Below are 19,421 nucleotides of genomic sequence, written 5' to 3'. Positions count from 1 at the left end.
TACTTACATTTAAAAGTTATTGTTTTTTTTTACATAAATTATATTTACTTAAGTTAAGTTTTATTAATGAGTAACTGTTACTTGAAAAAGTAATTTACTTTTACAAGTAAAAGTTATTTGCATCTTTAATTTTGCTTATAATTATGTAAAAAATTTACATCGAAATGTAATTTACTTTTAAAATGTAAAAAAAGTTATTTATGAAGTAAACTTACGTAAATATAATATTTAAAAAACATAACACTTATTTTACAAAGTAAAATAAAACGACATCATAACAACAAATTACTTTAACGTACAATACTAACTAATTAGCAAAAACAGCTTACATAAAAGTAATTTGAAAAAAATTGTTATTTACAATTACAAATAAAAGTAATTTTTTTCTTTGAAATTTTATACTTTAATTTGTAAGTAAGTAAAATGTAAGTTATATTATTTACTTTCTCAATGAACAGTCATTTCATGTTGATTTAACATAGATTTTGAGATAGATATTCACATCCATTGTCTGTTTGTAATACTCTGATATATGTGGGCAGTGTTTGTGGTGGGGCATTGGGAAAGGATTTCTTTTCACGCATATAATAAAGGGTAGTTCTATTATAACTAGGGGCAAAAATAGTCAACATGCAGGAATATGCCTCTATTAGCACTCCCTGCTTCATGAGTGCTAATAGGGGCTACTATATAATCATTAGTTTTTTATTTCTTTTTTTTGTTGAGCAGAAATAGATTAGTGGCCATAATGAAACCTTGTCGGGAGCAAGGGGGGAAGGGCGCATATTTTCGAAGCTATGGCTAATTCATGCTTGTGTAAACCTTGACTAAATCACTGTTCGTTAGAGCGCTCATTTTCTCCAGTTTTTTTTCTCTTTGTATTTGTCTTTTCAATCAAGTATTTTGTTATGGTAATATAACGCAATATAACATTTTGGGTATCCACAAGGATATCAACTGCTAAAACAGTTTTCAAAAAATTATAAGTCATTTAAACTATCTGGTATAATTTATATGATTAAAGGAGTGTTTATCAGATGTAATCTTTTATTGCGTTTTATCAAATATAATCTGAAAAAAGGTGGTAAGGGATGCTGTTCAATCTTCTACTATAGGTTGTGGGCACCCTAGTAACTTCCTTTTTGTTACGTTGGTGTCCAACCCGCACAAGGATGATCAGAAAAATAAAATCTTATTCAACTAAAATAGTGATTTGGAATGAACTTGTAATTTTTTTTCAAACGTTAGTTTGACTTCATAAGATGTTTGTCGGCTATCATTTGTCCCGGAATCTTGCGATTGATTTTTCACTACCTTCCAGACTAGCTAGAGCTCTGAAACTTCTAGCATTTGTGTAAATTTAATAAAATTACATCTTAAAATTGTTTTCAGAGCCAACTAGAGAACTCCACTTTTTTTTATTTTTTATTTTTTTATTTTTTTTTGTCTTTTAGACTTTACTTTGATTTTACTTTATTTTGACAGCATTTGTGTAGTCCCAATGAATATCCAAGTTAAATTTGTTTCCTGGGCAAGGGAGGTTGTACCCTTACTTTTTTCTCTAATATTTTGTTTTTCTTTAAAGTTGGGCTTTATAACTTTTTAGAAAGAAAGGTTTTTTGCAAAAAAAGCTTTGAAAAGGCGTTTCTTTGTTTTAGTATTAATTTTTTTGTACAAAAAAATTATCGACAATTGTCGGGAGGAAATAAGTTAGTGGCCCTGATAAAATTTACCGTAAAAGACCCGGGCATATTTGTAGATATGCTGCTGCTGTTCGCTTCTCTCTTTCAGCGTGGTTGTTATTATGGCCGTCCCAAAGAGGTCTCTCATTGGAAAAGGGGAGGGGATCGTATGTATTTTTTGCCAATTAGAAACAAACACACACACAAATGGTCCTCGATATTTGACGTTTACCAACTATACTTCAAAACTTGTCAACTGAAATGCTAAATGTAAAAATGTGCTAACTCAAATACATATCGTCACGATCATAACACAATCGCCAAAGTCATTTTTTGGGAGTTTTGAGTTAAGAGTTGAAGCTTATACAGTCTTCTATTATGTGGCAAATCGCCTATGTCTTAAACCAATCAGAAAGCAGTTTATTTTTAATTTTTTCATTTCTGCCTAAATCCGCATTTTGACTTAAGCGACTTGTTTTCTTTAACGCGACTATTCATACCACGCCGCTTTTTTACAGTGATTCAGAAATCAGAAGAATATTGGATGAAAGTAAGAATTTTTTAAAATATTGAATAATAAGAAATATATTTTATCACATATATGTTTATTAATGTTTAAAATATAAATCGTTTAAGTTTAAGTACAGTTTGCCTAAGTCATGCACTAAACGAATAAATGTATGTCTGCTGTGATTTCTCTTTGAGAACAGCTGATTTAGGCAATTGTGATAGTTTGCCTATTATAGTTATAGTATCTTGATTTTTCGAGTGTTATTAACTTTAATTAAAACAAATAATATAATATATTCTTTTGTTTTAATGTATAAAGTAAAATAAACCTTAGTAGATTGGCCTAGAGGAAAAATACTTGGTCTAGAGTCAATCACTTTGAAACATAGTAGTGGCTTTATATTATGACTCAATAATGTTGTATGTAGAAATTCAATAATCTAAGCATTTAATTCAAAAACTTATTTTAATGTTCAGGTTCCAATGATGATGAGGAAACATGTGATGATAGCTTTCTCCCTGTTGGGATATTATTCAATGAACAAGACAGAGGGAAGAGAAAAACATTGAATTAAGTTCCTCCATTATCGAATGCCTGATACAAGCATCAGAGGTTGAACAGAAACTGTTAGGATGTTGCAGAAGAAGGTCTCATTATTGTGGACTTTCATTATTGTCGAAAAGTTCAAGCCTATAAGGAAAAAATATTTCTTGAGCCAGGCACAAAGGTAATTGATTTATATAACTTATATAGATTAGATGCAATCTCGGCTGAAAGAAGAGTACCTGGATTAACATATTTTAAGAATACCTTTCACTCTCTCAAGATGTCAGTTTTTATGCCTCGCAAAGACCAATGTGACACTTGTATCGCAGCAAAAATGGGAAACATTACTGTAGAAGAACACCAGACTCATTTAGCTTTAAAAGATGATGCTCAAAAGCAAAAAGATCAAGACAAAGAAAGAGGATTAATGGATGAAAGTGTTTCAGTTTGGACTATAGACACTCTGTCAGTGCTACTTTGTCCTCAGAGTAAAGCAAGCGCATTGTATTACAAGACAAAGCTACAGGTGCATAATTTCACAATGTAAAACATGTGTAATCGAGATGGATATTGTTATGTATGGGACGAAACTAAAGGGGATGTCTCAAGTGAAGTATTTGCATATTTGCAATACTCACGTTTTAAAACCATACTTCATGCAAACAGAAATATCAAAGAACTTATAAAATGGAGCGAGCTTTAGTGTCTTTGCCGAATTAAAAGAGACCTACTTTACCAGCATTAGACCAGGTAAAAAAGTTGGTGACCCCACAGTAAGCAAGGTTAGCAAGCTCTGGTACCACCCTGATGGAAAAGTGGAGTACAAACTTTTTAAAGGTTCCAATGAGTGGAACTCATTACCCACTTGTTTCAGGAGCACACAGAACACAGTTGAATGGCTCCCTATGTACACTAACTGTAGGCCTATCAGCAAAAGAAAGTTTGATGATCTTCAAAGCATGAAAACTATCTTACCCAAAAATGTACATGCATTTTATGATGCACTTTCATTTCAATCAACTTTGAGCAATAACAATTATTCAATACCGCAACTTGAAAAGTTACCTTACAATATGATATTTGAATAATTTGAAAAGTTATCTTAAATACATTAAATGTTTCAGTAACGTTATTACATACTAATCAAATAAAAGCTATTTTTGTGCGTTACTGTTACTATAAAATTATATTTTTGTTACTAACATGAAAAAAATTGCGTTTTTTGAAAAAAAACTTTCATCAATCATTTTTTTCTCTTGTAAATGTATTATTAAATAGTACTTTCTATTATAATTCTTTTATTGTTTTCTTAGAATCGCCTAAATCATAATAAGAACTTGTTTTATTGCCTAAGTCATTTGCCTAAGTCATTTTCTTAGGATACCAATTGCCTATATCCTATTGTATCTCAACGGTAATACACAAATCACTTTTAAAGTAATATATGAAAGCGTCTAAGTTATAAGATGCCACAAAATAAACCAAAGTGACGTTGCAAAAAAAATACCCAAGTTATTCAATTTTTTTATTTTTCTCGAAACAAGAAAAAATGACTTAGGCGATTGTGCTATGATCGTGACGATATATAACAGCTTGGGGAGGGGGGATACCCGCTTTAACCCCCGTTTGGCGCGGCCCTGGTCAGCCTTAATCGTAACAGAAATGAAAATTAATTTTATTTTTTGTTTGAATCAGTATAATCAATTTTTGCTTGAGTAAGACGTGAATTTTAAAAGAAAAAAAAAAAAAAATTATTAAACTCTAATATTTATTATAATGAAGATTATTGTTAAAGTGGAACTAATCATTGAATAACACTTAAATACGACATGGCACCACGCACCCTTTGTGAGATATTTGTATATCTGAACTCAGACTTGAACACATTCGAATGCAATTTTTTGAAGAATTTAGAAGAAATATGTTCACACCCGAAAGATATTATAATACAAAATTTAAACATGGTGAAAGAAAGCATAATAAGAAGACTCCGTGAACGTTTGTTTTTTGAAGTACTGGATAGCTTTAGCAGTGAACAATTCAGAGAGATTAACATTACGTTAGACTCAGAAAACCCATTGGATAAAAATCTTTGTAAACGGTACAAAACAACCAAATGTTTAGAAGATATAATTATTTTTTCGATAACTTTATGCGAAAATCAGTTGCACAAAGAGATTTCAAAGACCATAATCTCTTGTAAGAATATAGAACTTGCGCACGTGGACGATAAGTTTCTTACTTCATCATTAAAAGATTTATTACGAATTTCAAAATCAATCCGGATCGAAAATATAGGAATAAAAGTGGAATTAGGTTTGTTAAAAGAAAAGATAATTATAAAAAATGAGCTTATTCAAGACCTAAAAGTATCTAACGATAAACTTTTATTTCTTAAAAATCAACCAAGTCAAAACATAAATAGTAGTTCAAATCCACATCATAAAAACACGTGTTCAAAATCTATCACTGAAGCTACACAAAACGTCAATAGGTCTTGCGGTAAATTACTTGAAAATATCCCTAAAGTATCAAATACTGAAAACGTAAAATCTGATTATAATGCCCAATTTGAAAATAAGCTTTTTAATTATCACACGCTAAATGAAAATAAAAATTCCAAATTCACCGCAAATGTTGCAAAAGATATTTTTCAACAACCTTTTGGAAAACCGATGGCAAATAATTATACAGAAAGTCAATTACATCATGTCAAAACATATGCAAAGGTTGCGGCTCAAAAACAACATTCTAGAGATAAAACTAAACAATCAAAATTTGGATTTAAAGAAAAACTTTCAAATATTGATAATAATTCAAATAGTTTTATTTTAGTTGGCGAAAATAATAAACTTTCCCACCAAACAATTATTCTACCCTTCGAAAAAAAACATAAGTTATTGGAGCTTATATTTGGAACAAAAACTCCGGGGAATAAAACTATTGCTGGTAATCGAATATTTCGTAATTTTGAAGTTTTTATAGGTGGTGTAAGCAACCAAATCAAAGAAGAACAGCTTCAACGGTATATGGAAACTGAATTAGGTATCACACCTATATCAATTACATTAAACAGAGAAAATGAATTTAATAGATCATATAGAGTTTCTATAAGTATTTCAGAAAAATTCAAAATTTTCAACCCTTCATTATGGGATAATAATATCATTATTAAACCATTTCGAAAAAGGCGCATATTTTCTAATGTGGAACAACATTTTGTATCTAACTTGAACCAGAAAAAAGATTCCTAATTAAAATGGCTTTAAATAACATATTAAAGGAAGAAAATCTTCTAAAAACGTTTAGCTTGTGTACCTTTATTGTCAGGGACTTAAAACAAGTATTAAATATACTGAGACCCTAATAATTTCTCATGACATTACATTTCTGTGCGAACACTGGGTTGTTCTGGATCAAAACTCGAATATTCTATAATCAAAAACATCTGTAAAAACTCCCACTCATTATATTTCAGCCAGGCAAATAAACATGAACAGGGTTGACCTTTTGGTGGAAATGCCTTTTTCATACGAAAACATCAATTTCAAAATATTATATCTATTTACGAAGATGAAAATATATTTGCAATAAAATTACAACAAGGTTATATCGTAATTATTGTAGTTGGCATTTATCTAACCTCTTCACGAAACAATCAAACATCATTGGAAAAATACAAAAGTCAATTAGACATACTTAAAGGAATTATAAATAGTCATGAGGGTAATGGCGAAGTAATTATAATTGGAGATTTCCAGTCATTTCCGCACGGAATATACAATCTATTAGAAAGAACTAGCTCTAAGAGAAATAATTCTTCTTTGATTTTATCTGAATTTATTGAATCAAACGAATTAGAATTAGTCGATGTAACTAAAGGTTCTGGTCCTGCAATTACTTATCGACATCTTACATTACCAAACTCATCGTATATTGATCATATAGCTATTTCAAAGCATACATCTCTTCTAGTATATAAATGTATCGTTATTCCTCCTTCTTTTCAAAATGTAAGTGATCACTTGCCGCTATCGATTTCAATTGGACTTAAAGGTCAATATTATCAAGAAAATATAAACAAAATAACAGAGGATTTTAGCATTCCAAGATATCTCTGGAATAATTTAGACTTTATAAACTTATATAAGGATCACTTAAATACAAGTTTTAATAATCTTAACCTTATTGGTAATTTCGAAAATGAACTTGACCAAATCTATACTACTATTACTAACAGTGGAGCATGGGCTCTTAGAGAACACTTAAAGTCAAAAAATTGATCTGATTATTCAAAATCCTGGTGGACTCCCGAGTTAACTCGAAGTAAAAAATTCTTTCACATTATTTTCAAAAATGGAGGGAAACGGGATTCGTAAAAGACTCCACCTCTTCTATTTTTAATCGATACCTCTTTGTTCGAAAGAATTTCCGCAAAGCCGTCAAAGCAGCCCAAAACAATAAGCTATATCAACAATACATAAAAATTGAAAAACTAAAAACTCTAACCCAAAAAACTTTTGAAATGTTTTTAAGTGTATAAAAAAGAATTCAAATCCAAAACTTTTTGCTATAAACAATAAAAAGGATAAAGAATCGATTACCGCAGAATTTGCTACTATATTTGAAAAACGATTAAACACTGAAAGGTTAAATCATAGTTCTATCTATCGTCAAACTCCACCTTGTGAAAATCCTGATGAAATAGCTATTACTGATGAAAATATAAAAGTCGCTATTTCTTGCCTAAAATTAAATAAATGCCAAGATCATTTCAATATATCTGCAGAACATTTAAAATATGCCCAGTGTGATGCACTAACGCAATGGATAAGAAAATTTTTCATTTCTCAATTAATCATGGATTGACCCCTACGTCTATGTCAACTTCAACTATTATACCGCTAGTCAAATCGTATAAAAAATCACTTACCGACCCAAATAACTACCGAGGTATCAGTATTATTCCAATATTTACGAAACTTTTAGAATACCTAATTTTACTCATCAGTCCTGAGATAAAAGAAACACATCCCCTTCAATTTGGTTTCAATAGTAAGAGTTCGACCTTGCATGCTGAATTTGTTATAAGCGAAACAATTAAGCATTACAACAACAATAATTCGCCTATTTATTTATGTTCTTTAGATGCTGAAAAAGCTTTTGACAGCTGCAACTGGGACATTCTCTTTGATAAACTTTACTTTGATAAAAACTTACCTCTTCAAATAGTTAACACAATATCTTCTTTATACCACAAAAGTAGTGCAACTGTCTCTTACCTAGGTTCCAAATCAGTTTCATTTGCTCTTAAGCAAGGAGTGAGACAAGGATCCATTCTGTCCCCCTACCTATATAACATATACACCGAAAAGTTACTCGAAACTATAAAAATTTGATAACGTTGTGGGTACTTCTATACATAAAAACTTCACAGGTGTTGTTGCTTATGTTGACGACATCATTCTTCTTAGCTCTACACTATCTGGTCTTGAAAGGCTGATTACGACGTGTAATATTTACAATAACTTAAACGGCATCAAGCTCAATGCTGTCAAAACGGAACTGTTGCTTTCGGGAAAAAGACAATTAACTAATTGCAAGATAACCCTAGACGACCATCAAATAATACCAAATGAAAAACTTAATCATCTAGGCTTTATTTGGAATACACAAAAATCTATTTTTGCCTCACTCAATAGAACAAATATTAACAATAGGGTATCAAATTTCCAAACAATAGTGCAAACTTTGATTCAATCTGGTATCCGGTGTGTACATCCATCTTTAATTATTCAGTAATATACATCTTTAGCAGTTCCGACCCTAACGCATGGTCTGGAACTTTGTGAAAATAGAGAGTCAACAATACAAAGACTTAATAAACTTGGAAGAAATGCAGTTAAGTCATTTTTTAATATCTCTAAGTATAGCAAAAACTATATAAACTTTCTATTTAAAGTTCGGGAGATATCGATTTACATACAATAAAATAAAATAAACATATTTATCCGTCTATTAAATAATAAAGTAACTTTTGAAATCATCAATTCTCAGCTTAACTACTGTTCATTAAAATATTCATTTTTAGATTATATAAAGGAATTATGTAAGATCCATAAAATAAATATGAAAAACTTAATTCAGGATAAAAAGAAAGTGAAAATTAATATTTTAGAAAATATAATTCCTGAAGATACTTATCAAATTTTAGTACAAGCAATTCAATGTTGGAATGCAAAGCAACAGCGAACAATTTTTAAAAATACTCTTGAAGAAAACATTCCCAAGTGATATACTTTATTCTCTCTTTATATATCTTAAACTATTTTTATGCATTTTTACCTAGTAAACACATTTACAGAGGGTGTTTAATATAATAATAATAATTATTATTTATTCATTTTTTGTTTATTTATTTGTTTATTCATAAAGCTGTTTTCTGGAATGAACTAAATTTAATTAGTCGAATCCAGACAACAATTATACCTTTATGATTCTATTATCTAACAACTATTCTAGTTAGTCATTTCCTGAAATAACTTTCGTTTTGGTTAGATTGGTTTTTAACAACAACCATACTGAATAAAAGAAACCAAAATACAAAATTTAGAATAAAATTGCAAAATGCCATTCCTGAAGCAAGGACAATAAACGAGACAGTTTTTTAAAAAAAACTTTTTAATAACTGATGTAAATAACATCAAGATTAATTAAAAAAAAATTAATTTAAATTTAAATTAAGTTAACAAAGTAAAAGTAATTAACTTTAAAACAATTTATAACTTCTCGTAACCACAGCAACCGCTAATTTTTATTTATTTAATATAGCGAATTTAGTAGAGTGGTTCAAAAAAGCACACTTTCAATTTTAAAATTATATGGTCGATTGTGAAGAAAAGTGTCTTGATGTTATTTTATCATACAAATGAAATAACATCAAGTTCTTTTTTTTTCAGTAAATTTTTGTTACTTTTTTTACTTTAAACTTTCAAAAGTTTAAAGTAAAAAAAGTTAACAAAAGTGAAAATCACAATATTTAAACAACCAGATTCCGATCTCATATTTAAAATCAGACCCGTAGCAAGCTTTTTGTTTTTGTTTGAGAATTTAAACTTATGTAACGACATGGAGCAAACTTCAAACATTTATATTTTCATGTTTATGTAAAGCTTTTTAAAAGTATTGCGATAATCGGAGCCTGTTAACAATAAACCCCTAAAAAATTAACTTCCCTTTTATGCCATTAGTTGTGAGAGCGGGGAGTTTATAATATTTATATATACATTTTTTTAACATTTTAAACTAAATTTAAGTTCATAAACAAGTCTCTAATGTGGTGCAATAATCTCTTAGTGTTTAAAAGCTATGACTATATAAATATTGAGCAACCTCCCCTTATTTAGGGGATTTAAAATATTATCTTTAATTAAGTTATAAGTTCGTCTCACAATCAAATTCTGATTTTTATTCACTTAAAGCTGACCAATTACTGAGTTAAACCAATTGCTTTTTTTAATTCACCCGGCCTATTACATTTCTAAAGATTTGTTATTACTTTTAAAATAAAAAATTCCTACTTAAAAAATATTATTTTATTTGTAAATTTAATTTACATTTGGTAGCATATTACTTTTATGTAATTTACTTTAATATGCAAGTTACTTTTTAATATATTTTTTTAATTATTTACTTTTATAGGTAAATGTTAATTGCAGTTTGAGGAACTTTTATATTATGTAATGTAGTTTTCAAAAGTAATTAACTTTTAAATGTAAAAGTAAACAGCTTTTTCATGTGACTTCTTTTTTCATGTGATCTTCTTTTACATAACTTACTTTTGAAAGTAAAAAAACTTAGGGGTCGTCGTAGGGGCTCAATTTAAAAGTACGTACTTCGTTTTTCTAATTTATCACAATTAATCAGTTAATCAATAGAAAATTCCGACTAAAGATCCTAGTTTGCCAACATAAAAAGATGTATGGTAATATTGTATGTGCATAGAGTTTCCCTCTATGCACACACACGCATGGGCGCCCGTAGGATTTTTTGATGTTCCAGATAAGACACTTTCCCAGAATTGTGCAAACTCCAAACTTAAGTATATTTATACCTTTGCTAAATGATGAGACCTTGGTAAAAATTGGGATGGCGGAAGCCTGGGAACAAAAAATTCCTAAAACGCTTGCCCTTCTGCCCAAATGTGAGGGCACTAACGTTATAAAATTTTCAGCTTTACTATCTAAAACTAAAGTTAGTTTTATTGACATATTTTAAATTTCGTAGAAAAATTTTGTATATAGCAAAAATTATGACCATGCAAATTTTCGAATACCTCCCAACCCCTCCAAAAAAAAATGTAATTGTAAATTGGTGTAAATTTTGCATGGTCATACTTTTTGTAATTGTAAAGGGGTGACATTTGGGCCCATACACACATGCCACCCCTTATATACTGCCTGAAAAAACGTCCGCCTTAAGTATAGTTTATTTTCATTTGATTCGTCATTAAAACAAAAAAATTGCAACAGACTTGACCAGGAATCGAACTCCGGCCGTCGCTGCCCAAGTCCATAACATTAACCTCTCGGCCGAGCGAACTCAAAAACTTTTTGTAATTCAACTTGATTAAACTTATTATTTATTTATATTTGAAGACGTTTTAAAATTGGGATCTTGTGCCACAAACAAAGGACTTTGGGTTCGTATAAAGTATCTAAGGTACCTCCTCCACCTTTTTTTTTTCAACAAACTTTTTTAATGAAAAAAAAAGTTGGGGGGTTTGATTAGGGGGGGGGGCAGGTATTTGAAAAACATACGTAATTTTTAAGGGGGGTGGAGTCTTAAAAGTACGCATGACAACATGGGGGAGGGGGAGGGTTTAATGGGGTTAAAAAGCGGTTGGACGACTCCTAACATTATAAAGTAAAAGTTGTTTCAAAAAAACTAATTACTTATATGGAAATGTTTGTTTACATAAAACGTTTAAAGTTACTTATGTAATTTACTTTTTGATAAAAATTAGCTTACTCGTGTATATGGCCGTTCCGGACGGGGTGTTGGGGGTGTTCTACCTCCCCAGGTTTGAGTTTCCACATTGAGCAAGTTTTAAACTATAGTTGGCAAATTGCAAATGTTGAGGATTTTTGTTTTTGTAATTTTTTAATTTTTGGTGTTTCTAGTAGGGCAAAAATCCATACAATAAACATTTTTCGACGATAAACGTGTTAGTTACACGTAGTAATTTATGCGTGTATTTTAATGACAATTGTATTATTTTAATAGATAAAATAAATTTATTAAGAAAATAAAAAAGAATTATACTTTGTATAGATAAATCCAAAATCTCAAACATGAATTCAACAATATTAACTCAATAACGCAACATCTACATGACAACGTAGCTAATGACACCGTCTAATTCTGATTCAGATATTCCTATATGCCATAATCTTGATGGCATCAAAAAAAAAAAGATTTTAAGTAGTAATCTCAATTCTCCAGACTTTTATCAGTAAATCAATTCTTAAGTTCATTTATCTTCTAGTAGCACAATCACTAAGCAGAGGTGTTTAATAACATTTTGTTGCAAATTTTGTCGATGCATATTTTTGTCTGACAAAGAAAACGATCTCTCTACTTAATGGATTAAAGCTGGTCCGTCTGCGCCTATTCCTGTATTTTAACAGCATAAATTTTTAGATATGTATTTTTTTTTTAAATTGTCGTGAATTTATGATTGCCGTCATCAAGGACTCAAAAAATAAGATTCGCTTTCAAAGAACACTAATTCGACATTTGTGAAATGCTTGATTTTATCTACGTTGGAACTAGTCAAAACGCAGCTTTAGAAAAACTTCCTGCTCTTCTAAGACGTTTTCCGAGTTTTAAAACCCAGTGCACTTTAGCTCAGCTGTAATCCGAGTAAAGTGATCTAAGTTCTGTAATAAACAGAAGCATTTGGCGTGGAAACTAATTCTACTCTAAAGGTAATAGAAAGGATTTTATTGCTCACGATATTGAATTGGCCGAGAACCTTTTAAAAAGTGTTTTAAAAGTCAAACCAAATGCTCTTTATTAATTTTTACGTGATTGTGAGATTTCTTTATTTTTGAATTTTAACTCCGGAAATGTTAATGTGTATTTTATTTTTGATATTTAAATTTTTCGCTGTGTTTCTGAAAAAATTAGATTGTTTGCGTGATTTTAGGCAAAAAAACGCTCGACTTAAGACAAAATGAACGATTTTTATTTTATTTTTTGTAAGATAATTTGTAAGATTTTTAGAATCTTATAATCAAATTTATTAAATTTTGTTTGCTATATTAAGAAATGAGTCGATTATATAAAAGTGTTTAAAAATTTTTGATGTTTTATTAATTTTAAATTTTTTTATTTTTATTTTTATTTATTCCCTTGTAACTTTTTGCTTTATCCTATTATAAAAAGAATTATTTTATGTATATTTGGAACAATTGTATGATGAGCCCATCTGCAAAACGCACTAAGTCACAAAAATAAAAATTTTGAGTTAATTTCATTTCCACATTTTATGATTTATCATTAGAATCTGAAAGCATTTTTTAAATTGAAATTGCTACTCAAATAATATACCAAAGCAGCACACTAACTTTGTTACAAAATCGGAACAATTGCCCAATGATTCAAAGTTTTCCTAAAGTGTACTGATTGAATAGATAATTTCAAAACCAAAGGCGTTGTTCTATTCACCATCTTATATGTAAACTAAATCACCTTTTTAAGTAAAGCTCCAATCTATTTTCAAAACCGACTATTTTTTTCGTTTTACAAAACCAATTGTCTTTCTAATTCATTTTTATAAGTTTTTATATAAACTTCTACAATTCCTAGTATCTTTAAATTAAGCAGCTGTTTTAATGTTCATATATATATATATATATATATATATATATATATATATATATATATATATATATATATATATATATATATATATATATATATATATATATATATATATATCAATATATATATATATATATATATATATATATATATATATATATATATATCAATATATATATCAATATATATATATATATATCAATATATATATCAATATATATATATATATATATATATATATATATATATATACATATATATATATCAATATATATATATATATATTTATATTTTTATATATATATATATATATATATATATATATATATATATACATATATATATATATATCAATATATATATATTTATATTTTTATATATATATATATATATATATATACATAAAAATCAATATATATATATATATTTATATATATATATATATATGTATATATATATATATATATATATATATATACATATATATGTATTTATATATATATATAAATATATATATACAAATATATATATATATACATATAAATATATATATATATATATATATATATATATATATATATATTATATATATATATATATATATATATATATTTTTATATATATATATATATATTTATATATATATATATATATATATATATACATAAAAATCTTTTATATATATATATATATTTTTATATATATATATATATACATAAAAATCAATATATATATATGTATTTATATATATATATATGTATATATATATATATATATATATATATACATATATATATATATATATATATATATATATATATATATATATATATATATATATATATATATGTATATATATATATATATATATATATATATATATATATATATATATATATGTATATATATATATATATATATATATATATATATATATATATATATATATATATATATATATATATATATATATATATATATATGGGTGGTCAAGATGGATTTCTTGGACTCTTCTTACGTTATAAGGTCAGTAAATACGGTTAAATTCAAGTTTAAATAAGGAAGTTTTTTATGTTCTGTGAGTTAAACTTCCCACTTCCTGATTTTGTTTTAGTTTTAGAATTTTATTAACAGCAAGTTCCTTTTCAATTTTATTTTGACTTCAAAATGATGTTTGTAATAAAACTTTGAAATGAGAACTCCATGCTGACATCCTTGCATACATTTAAATAACTTCTTTTACATTTTCATTTTAAAGTTTGGTAAGAGTGAGTCAGTTCAAAACTCGTTGCAGCCCCGTCAACAATGCTTAATTACGATGCATACTGCCAACGATGTTTCCCTATAATTTGGAACCACATAAGGATGTAATTAATAGAAGAAACTTAACAATAAGTTCTATGTTTTTTAGGTCATCTTCCTCTAATCCAGGCTTGTGCATCCATAATAAAAATAAAGAACGCTTGCATACCCACAATAAAAGAAAGAGTTCCTGGAATTATTGTTTGGTATATTTTATAGCCATATCCTCTGATAACGATTTTTTTAAAACAGTAATTTTAAAAAAAACGGTTTAAGAATTTGAAAAGTAGCTGCCAACAGCTGTTTTATTGTTTTTTAAATTGGAATAAAAGTTTTTTTTTTTATCTAAGCTTAATTATATTGAGTACTTTAAATCTTAAAATAAGTTTTGAAAATACTCTTTCAACATCTATAGATGTGGGTTTAATGATTAATAACGCAATAAAAAGTTTCTACAGATTTTTTTAACGTTTGCCTATATTTTTTAAAAGAGTAAACTCAGCTTTAAACAATCTGAAATAGTCCTATTGAGAAGGCACTACTAGTTGTTTTTTTTCCAGCTATAAATTAACTTCTTTTCATAAAAAAAAAGGTAAAGTTTGGTTTGTAGGATTGCCGACAGCTGATTCAATAATCATCATTAACACTAAATGGTCGAAGTGACAACTACAAACACTTTTTTGATAAATTTGCCTATAAAATTTATTTCTGAGTGGGATATTGTCGAACTCGTCAAGCTGCGGAATAAATTCATTACACCTGTATTCCAATGTTCATTAATTCGAAGCCTCAAGTTATCCATCAACTTCTCGTTAATTTTACTAATTATTATAGGAAGTTTCTCAAATATGAATGTTGACACTGTGTCAACGCTCAACAGCGTTGAGACTGCTGCGATTCTCTACATCTGGTTTTACAGGCTTCATCGCCTCTTGTAAATCTTTTAAAGCATTAAAGTCTGCATTATCTGCTAAATTTAAATCTGTCTTAAATTTTTTTTTTTTAATTTTTGTTTCAGGTGCACTAAAATGACCTAACTAACGAATGGCTGAAGCATTGTCGGGATTGTGTTTCAATTATTTTTTTTATCAAAATGAAGCTCATTTTTTTGTCCACAATAGTCTTGGCTTTTATTTGAAAAAAAATTTTTTCAAACTGTTGACCTAAGTAATTCATAGTAGTTATCTTTACACTTCTTATTTATAACTTCAAAGTACTTCAAAACTTTGTCAAAAGTTTTAATTTTGTTTTTATTAACATTATTCACCATAAAACAAAATATTTTAAACTTTATTTACCTGCATTAACTAATTTATAGGACTTTAAGTTTTATAAAGTTAGGATACAGTTGTCCATAAGCTCATCAAATTTTAAAACAATTAGTAACACATGGTTTAAGAATGAAAAAAAGAACTTCGATCTACTTTATTTAAAAAATTTGTTAAAATGTGATTTTCTTAAACAAAAACACAAACTCATTATAATTTAAAGTAAAGCGTTTATAATATAATAAAAAACAATTTGTAACAATTAAACAACAATTTTTTCGTTAAACTCACGAGTCCATAATTCGTACATTATAAAGAAACATATATAATACAAACATATAAAATGCATACATACAAAATAATAACATATAAAATTTGAATGTATAAAATACAGAACATAAAAAAACTAAAATAACGGTTATTTGAAAACAGTTTGGTGAAGAAACAATGTTCAAAAAGTTGTTGTTCGCCATAAGTACAACTTTAGAATAATAATTGTGGTAGAAACGATAAATAGAACAATTAGAAGTGAAGTGTGATTGCCTTAGTTTTAAAACTTTTTATATCATTCAAAGCATTTTAATTAACAAAATTTAAATACTAACAAAATTATATTTCTCTAGAAAATACTGTCTGAATTTCGGAATATATATGTATATGTATATATATATATATATATATATATATATATATATATATATATATATATATATATATATATATTATATATATATATATATATATATATATATATATATATATATATATATATCAGTGACGGATCCAGGAATTTTTGGTGCGAGGGATGTTGAAATATTTTTGTATTTTGTATTACTTATGCGTCTCATAAAAAAAAAAAAAAAGGGCCTTCATTTCTAAGATATTTTAGGACTTTCAAATTCTGGTAAAGATGGGGATACATCCCTACCCTGCTTATCCCCGCTGGGTCTGTCACTGATAGATATATATACAAATACTTTTAAACATATTCAACAAAATAAAGTGCTTTATATTCTTATAAGAACAGAGAAATAATAATTTTATATATATATATTTATATATATATATATATATATATATATATATATATATATATATATATATATATATATATATATATTTTAAATGACGACATCTTGTATGAGAGTTGAATAAATTTAATATATGAACATCAATATATACAAATTTTCTTAATACTAATTTTTTTTCTTTTATCTAAGAAATTTCCGCTAGATTATTGATACTAGCATCTTCAGCTTTAATTACAAATTATTAATTAAACTAAATTACATAGATGATAGCCACGCAAGATTTACAAATAAAGATAATGCCATCCATTTTCAACAAATATTAAACAGTCAACATCATGCCATCAAATGCACAATTGAATTGGAAGATGAAAACAAAAGATAAAATTTTTTAGACATCCGAATAACCAATAATCGAAAAGGTAATTATAATTTTAACATACATCGAAAAAAAGCAATAACAAATATTCAGGTTAAGCCCCATTCAAACCACGATCCAAAAATCTTAGAAGGAATATTTAAAGGATTTATTCATAGAGTTTTATCAATTTGCTCTGAAAAATTTTTAAATAAAGAAATCGATAATAAATGTGTTTGCTGAAAATGAATACGAAAAGAAAAAATTACAAGACCTTGCAAATATTGTTATAAATAACGACACTCAAATTATGAAATAGTTTTACCTAACAACGAAGCAACCATGCCAACTATATCACTACTGTGGATCCCAATATTATCACCAAAACTTCGAAAAATCTTTAGGAAAGCAGGTTACAGGACAGTTTTTAAATCTAGTGCAAATCTTAAATCTTTGCTAACTTCACACAACAAAACAAAACTACCATCAAATAGCCATCCCGGAGTATACCTAATAGAATGCAAGTGTGAACAAAAATACATCGGCGAAACAAAAATGAAAATAGCAACATGAACAAAATAACACCAAAAAAACGTTTTTGAAGAAAAATTAGAACAATCTGCAATTGGGCATCATAAATATTAAATGTTCATGTAGTATAAAATGGGATCAAGTAAAGACGTTAAAAGTAAAACCCTAAAAATTTGAAAGAAAAGTTCGGAAGGCAATCGAAATTCAGTTCAACAAATGAACCTAAAAATGGAGGTATGAATTTAGATGATGGTCAATATGTAAAAACGCAATTCTGGACGCCATATTTTTTATATCTACGTAATATTAAAGAAGCCCAATTAAAGCGAACTTTAAAGAAGCCATTAAAAAGTGACGTTATCGTTTGTTTGTAATTTAATTTAATTAATAACACTCCACAACAAATTTTTAAAAAGTCTTGCTTCCTCAAAAGTTTTTGGTGATTGTGACAGATACCTATAGAGTATGCACAAATGTAGTTTTTGTTTTACTGCATCACGTAGGAACTCTAAGAAATAGACATTTATATGTTTACCTATTTAATCACATTTATGTTCCGCATGAGCCATTAGTTCAACAGAATTAAAAATGTTTTGCTCCTAATTTTCTTTTGTATTCAACTTCTGGTGCATCACGTTGCAGTGTCCAACAGTAGTCAGCAAGCTTTGACGGATTCCAGTTGCCCTGGTATCGTTTCTCCATTGTAGCAATGCCCTGGTGAAACCGCTCACCGTGTTCGTCACTGACAGCACCGAGATTCACGGGGAAGAAGCCCAAGTGTGAGTGAAGGAAATGAACCTTGAGTGACATGTTACACTTCATTTTCTGGTATGCGCGGATAATTTTGTCTACGACTACAACGTAGTTTGGCGCTCTGTAATTGCCCAGGAAATTGTCAACAACGTCTTTAAAGGCTTTCCAGGCATTTTTTCCAGGCCAACTAACAGCTCTTTAAACCGCTTGTCACTCATAACATGTCTGATCTGGGGACCAACAAAAATTCCTTCTTTGATCTTCACATCACTTATTTTTTGAAACATCTGTCTTAAATAGCGAAAACCTTCACCTTCCTTGTTCAGTGCTTTCACAAAATTCTTCATGAGTCCAAGTTTTATGTGGAGAGAAGGCAAAAATAACTTTGCTGGCTCGACAAGTGGTTCGTGTGCAACATTTTTCTGTCCTGGAACTAACTTTTTGCAAAATGGCCAGCTTTGTCGACAATAATGTGACTCTTTGGCACGGCTGTCCCATTCACAGATGAAACAACAGTACTTGTTATAGCCAAGCTGCAGTCCTAGTAACAGAGCA

Source organism: Hydra vulgaris, chromosome 03 (genome assembly GCF_038396675.1).
Source record: "Hydra vulgaris chromosome 03, alternate assembly HydraT2T_AEP".
Lineage (NCBI taxonomy): Eukaryota > Metazoa > Cnidaria > Hydrozoa > Anthoathecata > Hydridae > Hydra > Hydra vulgaris.
The sequence above is the reverse complement of the archived record's forward strand: the minus strand, read 5'-3'. Positions refer to the sequence as shown.